This window comes from Eucyclogobius newberryi, unplaced genomic scaffold (genome assembly GCF_026437365.1).
Source record: "Eucyclogobius newberryi isolate DKJ021-1_F unplaced genomic scaffold, fEucNew1.0.hap1 SCAF_13, whole genome shotgun sequence".
Taxonomy (NCBI): domain Eukaryota; kingdom Metazoa; phylum Chordata; class Actinopteri; order Gobiiformes; family Gobiidae; genus Eucyclogobius; species Eucyclogobius newberryi.
This window is the reverse complement of record NW_027315757.1, coordinates 32,875,813-32,883,182: the sequence shown is the minus strand read 5'-3', so window position 1 is coordinate 32,883,182 and position 7,370 is coordinate 32,875,813. Positions and strand designations below refer to the sequence as shown.

At 41.2% G+C, this 7,370-nt stretch overlaps 1 protein-coding gene across 1 annotated transcript in view; it reads left to right on the top strand.

Annotated features, from left to right (window-relative positions):
* Positions 1-7,370, top strand: part of farsa (phenylalanyl-tRNA synthetase subunit alpha) — a 91,909-nt gene that overhangs the window by 26,565 nt on the left and 57,974 nt on the right. The window lies entirely within an intron of this gene.

Here is a 7,370-nt window from a genome sequence, read left to right as displayed (position 1 = left end):
GCATTCTCATACGGTGAGCTTTTTATTCGCCTGCATGTGGACGTTTAGCCGTACTGTAGACGTTAAGAAGATAAAATCATACAATGTTACAAATACAATTCAAACTCTGTCAAACTGTTTATTTTTCTTTCTTTTTCACCACGGAAAACTGGAAAAGTTGAAGAAAAGAGGTCATTTCTGCTGAAGGAACTGACTCATAATGATACTGCAGCTGTGAAAACAACTGACTTTGTTTTTTAACCGATGAAACAAGATTGTGGCACAGTACAAGTCCTGTCATGTCATTACGTGTGCAATATAGTGTGCAATACATTAAAATATATTGCACACTTTTATTCAAATATAGAATTGCCAACATAATAAAACAGTAGTGGCCCCAAGATGGAACCTTGAGATACTCCAGACATGTCTCTGCAACTAACATGGCCTAATTTAGCTTGAATCACCTGGCATCACCTGTTCGTCTTCATAGAGATGGATAAGATTAATGTAACACTGTGGAACATTTCATACAGAACCGCTTTAAGAGTGGAAACTCATTTGGACCGGCCAGTGGCCAATTTAGGACATGAATTAAAACAATTTGAATTATAATCCATTGCAGAAAGATGTGAAGAACCTGTTTGGCCATCAGCCCTTGATTACATGATAATTATGTTTTTGTTGTAGATCCAGAAGTCCACAGTCACAAACATTCTTTTTTAATAGTGTTTATATCACTTTCATCACTTCATTCTTAACTCTGACAGGTCATCAGTTCATGCTTTCAGTTTAGATCACACTCTAACCGGAAAAGCTGTGATTGATAACTGTAATCTGGGAATGCATAAACAAGATGCTGTGGGTTTATCCACAGATACACGGCCAGTTCGGTTCAAAGCACGGCATGTTATGGTGGACTTAATCAAAGTGTCACATACCAGGTTGTTTCTATAGTGCTTTGACTAAAAGACTATACCAGTTTGTTTGTTTGTTTGTTTGTTTGTTTGTTTCAGGTGCAAACCAGACAGTAGAATAATATATGCTTGTTGTTGTTGTTAGCAGAATTCACAGGCCATTGCAAATAAAACCCAACTCTTGGATTGACATGTTTTGCGTGGTCATTATAGTAAGTAGTATTATTATTATTTTTGTTTTTATATATATATTTTTGACACCATGTTGAGCTAATGCATATGCAGCCAACAACCGCATAGTTGAATGGGTTTTCTGCACGCTTTGATGACGTCATAACACTCAAATTAGACTTTGCAGGTGATGAAAAGTTTGAGTTGGATAATGGGCCGTGCTGAGTGCTTCAGTGCTTGGCCTCTGCAGCGGAAACATCACCAGTGACTCACCGGTCAGATTGTGGCAGCATCATTCCAAAACCGAGACTTCTGACGTCGCCATAATGTCCAGAACGAGACAAGCAAAACTACAAGCGCTTTGAAGGCCAAAGCAAAAGATTACAACAAAAATGATGTCCATGAGAAATGGCCAGGCAAGTTTATTTGTAGAGCACAGTACATGCACAGGGCCATTCAAAGTGCTTCACACAACAGGATAAAATGCATTCAAATCACAAAACAGATAAAGACAATAAAAGAGAAGAATATGCAAAAAAATGTCGGTTATTTAATGGTATGTAACGTGTAGGGTGGGGTCTCCTTGGAGATACTGCTTTGCTTGGAATGACATTAACTGTATAACAAACACTGTTAGCCCTAAACACGTGCAATACTTGACTGACTTAATCATGTGCAATACCGTCATATTCATGTGCAATACTGACTTAACCATGTGCAATACTGACTTAACCATTTGCAATACTGACTTAACCATGTGCAATACCGTCATATTCATGTGCAATACTGACTTAACCATGTGCAATACCGTCATATTCATGTGCAATACTGACTTAACTATGTGCAATACTGACACTGACTTAACCATGTGCAATACTAACTTAACCATGTGCAATACTGACTTAACCATGTGCAATACTGACTTAATCATGTGCAATACCATCATATTCATGTGCAATTACTGTCATACTCACTAGCAATTAAGGCCATATTCATGTGTTTACTTACCATTAGTATTAGTATTATTTAGTCTTATGCTAGCTATTTTTACTTTACTTTATTTTATTATTATTAATATTATATCAGTTTATTATTATTTTATTTTATCTTTATTTTTATCTTTTTATTTTATTTTATTTATTTATTTCATTCCCTATTAAGATATAAGAGGAGTTTTGTTAATAAGAGTTCTTCTATTAAGAGTGTTTGTTTTTTTTAAACTTCCTATAAGTTATCTGTCCTTTTCCTCAGTATCTACTGCGTTGCAACACCGAAATTGAAACCCCATGTGTGGACAATAAAGGATTATCTTATCTTATCTTATCTTATCTGTCTTGCGTTACTCGGGTGTTTTTGCTGCAACAAAACTGACTGAAAAGCATGCATCCTCAAAAACCTGTCCAGATAAACTACCTTTAAATCTTTTCTTTCATGGAATTCATTGTAACATTCCAGCCGCAACATCTCCATGGAGACAAGCAGATGGCGAGCCCTCCACCGGACATGTGACACACCTCTACACAGCCAGTGCCAGGGGTCTGCAGTTTGCTTTGGACCCCTGCTGTGGGTTAAAAAGTGGATGGAGCAAACAGAGGAAGCTGTGTTTGTGTTGTGCACCTCTGGGAGTGGACGTGTTTATGTTGGACGCTCAAAATCCTAAATAGAGCGGACTGAGAAAACAGAAGCTAAACTTGGTCCTTGCTGAACACTGTCTCAGGGTCAGTGCAGGTGCCCGTTTGGATGTCCCTAGAGAAGAGGGGCGGAAATTGAATTTACAGAAATGCTTAAATTATATGAGAACATGGTGACATTTTACGATCCTCGAAGGATAAAATAAACCAGAATGTTGTACGAAAACAAAACATAGCTGTCTATCACCAAAACTCACACAGTCCTAAAATAAGTTTGTAATTTGTGCTTAATTTCAATAGAAAGCTTGTGTTAGATATTCCAAACATATATGTCAAAAAGACACAAAACCTAATGCTCAAGTTAATGTCACCAGTCTAAAAAAAAACTATGATTTGAGGATAATGTGCGGATATATTTTAGATGAGATATAATCCAGATTTGGGCTGTAAAACCCCTACTAGTGAGATGTTTAGGAAGATATCTATCCCATGGGTCCACTATCCTGCTATTATTGCATATAGAATTATTTCACTCTGGAGAGACTCAGACGACACAGAAAGGACTGTTTAGCGAGCTTTATTACATGAGTTATGTGGCGCTCAGACCCCGGCGGAAGACACTGCGATCATGGACACTCCATAATCTATTTGTATTAGATGTCTCCCCCCAGGGCCTGGAGACTGGTGGTGGTAGATATGGTGAGAGGGTAGATGATTAGGATGAGAGGGATGCAGAGGAGGAGGAGGGGAGGTGGTGGGTCGCAGTACGGTCTGAAGCGGCCGAGCCAACTGAATGAGGGTTAATATCGGACCGGCTGTGCGCTGGGAGCAGAGGAGCGACGTGCCACGGGGAGGAGTGACTTGGGTGTGTTGATTAAAGATGGGGAGCAGGTGCGAGGGGCGATGTCCCGGGAGTCCTCTGTCCTTAGACCCTCCTTCTATCCTTAAACCCTCCTTCTGTCCTTAGACCCTCCTTCTGTCCTTAGACCCTCCTTCTGTCCTTAGACCCTCCTTCTGTCCTTAGACTCTCCTTCTGTCCTTAGACCCTCCTTCTGTCCTTAGACCCTCCTTCTGTCCTTAGACCCTCCTTCTGTCCTTAGACCCTCCTTCTGTCCTTAGACACTCCTTCTGTCCTTAGACCCTCCTTCTGTCCTTAGACCCTCCTTCTGTCCTTAGACCCTCCTTCTGTCCTTAGACACTCCTTCTGTCCTTAGACCCTCCTTCTGTCCTTAGACCCTCCTTCTCGGCCAGGAAAAACTACAAAAACCTCCATGGGAAAAAGTAGAAACCTGGAGGAGTTCCGCGGTGAAGGAGAGATCTGAACTCCCACAGACGTACAGGCCGGACTGGGTGCGTTGGTTGAGCTGGGGAGTAGGTGGCCTTGACGTAGCAGGTGACGTAGATGGGTGGAGTTAGGTCTTCCAGGCTGAATTTACGCAGGCTTCATTAGTCTTTGTTGTGGAAATGCACTCCTTGGTAAGTGCTGTGTATTGTCCACATTCACTATTGGAGGAAGCTGTGCTGTTGTTTTAGGTGGAGAAGATGTTTTTGACATAGTTCTCATAGAATTGTGCACGGCCCCTGCGTTTGATCCATCCGGCCCCTGCGTTTGAGCCATCCATCCCTCAATGACACAGGGAGTCACAGCCGCAAACCTTTCTCCTGGCCTAGGTTAGGATTGTGCATGTTTTAGTTTGAAACCTTTTCAGATTCTCACATACAGAGCACTGTGGTCTCGCTGCTCCTCAGTTTTGAACGTGTTCTTCTGGTAACCATGACTCACCCAGTGCTCGTGTCACTGCGGTGGCGTTGCCGGCCAAAGCGGCGGCCCGTTACTGCCCCCTCACTCCCAAGCGTGTTATGTGTTGATAATTAAAGCTTTAAATCAAGGCTGCAGCGGCACCAACTGCACCTGCATTGCCTTTATGGTGCAGAGTTTAATTAGATTAGACATTTGGCAAGATGAGTTGAGGGCACCAAATACACAACACAACAATGAACAATAAGTACTACAATGAAACTTCACTGTGGTGTGACCTAAAACCTATCCCCAACTAAACAATATTATATTCATGTGCAATTACTGTCGTACTCACACGCAATAATGTCACATTCATGTGCATATAACTGATGTAAATAGAGTGTTTATTAGGCCCGAGCGCCACAAGCTGGCGAGAGGCCTATTAGTCTCGTAAGGCCGTGCGAAGCACGGCTGCGAAAGTGCGCACGTAGTGCGCACGAAATCGAGCGCAAAGCGCTCGCCCACTTCCAAACACTCACTAACGCACTCCTCCACTCATGCACGCCCCGTGCATACTAATTAGTTGTAGGAAAATTGAACATTACCGTTGTAAACGGGTGAAGCCCGTGCAAAAGTTCGCACTAAACGAGCACTTTACATTGGGATCGTCATCCCCATATAAAGCACTCATTTGCGCTAAGTAGCTCACGAATACGTTCCCCATCTCTTGCATGTTCCGTGCATATAAGCATATAATGCAAAAATTGAACATTATTACTGTATAGAGGGCCAAAAACACAAAGTGGGCGGAGCCCACTCAAAATTATCGAAAGTACCCGTCAGTGACCAGGGACCCACACCATGAGGTAGGAAAGCGCGAGCGCTTTCCGAAAATGTATAGTTTATGATATTTGAAAAATGGGAAACATTGTTTTCGCATCGGAATATTCTTCTTCTTCTTATTCTCGGGACCAACCCCCCTATTTTTCACCCAGTGAACATTGACGAAAAGTCACAAAAATTTGCACACCTCTAAAAATCGTGCCTCTCTACATTATGGCTATTTCCCTTTTCTAAAATAAAAAAAATTGGCGCGTCAGCGCCCCCAAATGTACCAAAAATGCATTGAGAGATGGGAAATGACCCAAAAAAAATCTGATCGTAGAATCATGAAATTTGGCGCAGAGGTAGATGGTGACGAGAGAAGTAAAAAATATTATCACGGCAACGCCGTCCGCCCAACCAAAAGTCGGCCATATTGCTTCAAAAATGGCTAAACATGACTTCGGAGTTTTTCCAAACGTCGTACTTTTACGAACTCCTCCCAGGGCGTTGGCCCTAAAAAGCTGAAATTTGGTGAAAATGCTACTGAGGAGTGGGACATCAAAAGTTATCCAAATTACATTGATACCTGTCACGGTCTCTGTGCGGCGAAGCCGCAACCTGTAGCAAGAATTTCAGAAATCTCCCAAATTTTACGTTTCTGCCGTTTGCGCAGATAAAGTCCGAATTGCGTCAAATTAGAATCAGTTGTTAAACTCTTTGCCCTAAACCTACTTGAAGTGAAATAAATTAATTTGGCGCCACAGCGCCCCCTACAGATTTTATATGGAGGTTAAATGTTTAGTTTTGCGAAATTATATGAAATTTGACACACAACTCAATTTTAGCATCCCCATCAAAAAAGTCAATGAGACCCATGTCATAATTGTTATGGCGTTGCCGTAACGGTGACCGAAACCTTCCATGTTATTCCAATGGGGAAATCGCCAGAACATGTTTACACTTTAGACTTTCACAAACTCCTCTTAGGGCGTCAGCCCTATTAACCTGAAATTTGGTGAGACTCATCTTCAGGGGTGGACCATCAAAAGTTATCCACATTTTTATTCAAAGAGTCACGGTGTCTGTGCGGCAAAGCCGCACATTTTGCCAAGAATTCAAAATAAAATTGCTTTTTGATGGTAAAACAAAGGGGAGAAGATGTGACAGCGTCACAGATTCAGCAGTAGGCGTAATAAAAGGACAATTGGGGCGCGTTAGCGCCCCCTCCTCTTGCGGCGTGGCGGCGGCGTAGCGAGGGCTGATCATTGCCGCTTGCGGCTATATTTTTACCATTATTATTGGTATTATCTTGTCTTCCGCTAGCTGTTTTTATTTATTTATTTTATCTTTATTTTTCCCCTCCATTCCTTATTAAAATGAGAGGTTTTGTCTATAGGAGTTTTTGTTTATAAGAGTTCTTCCATTAAGAGTGTTTTTTAAACTTCCTATAAGTTATCTGTCCTTTTCCTCTGTATCTACTGCGTTGCAACAATAAAATTTCCTCATGTGTGGACAGTAAAGGAATATCTTATCTTATCTTACAATTTGCTTGAAATACAGATCAGAAGTTGTTCCTTAATTTTCTGAACAACAATGTGAGTATATTAAATCAGATACTTGGGAATTTGAAAATGTTTTGAATGATTTTTGCATATTTTATTCTAAAAAAAGCAAGCAAGTGATATAATATAGTATAGTTTTAACCCTATGATTACTAATTTGGAGAATTGTAATATTGAGTAAAAAACTTGAGCTCACAGTATACAAAGCGTTATTCAATCATGTCGTGCAGTATTAGAGACATTGTGGGGACAGAACCTTTCAAACTCTGCCACATCTTGCTGCCATCTGGATTATTGTAAATCGTGACGACTTCCTGTCTTTCTGCACTACAACAGAAATGATCATTATTGCCACTTTTGAGTGCTTTCAATTTAATTTAATTTCTAACTTAAAAGTGACTCACTGCACTGTCTTTTTTTATCGTCAGACGTCTCCAGTTCGACAATAGGATGTAAGCTTCGCTCTCAGCCAAACGAGCCCGTATTGATCTGCGTATACGGCTGCAGGCTCGAAGTGCATTAAGAGGCACTTGAGTTGCCGGCG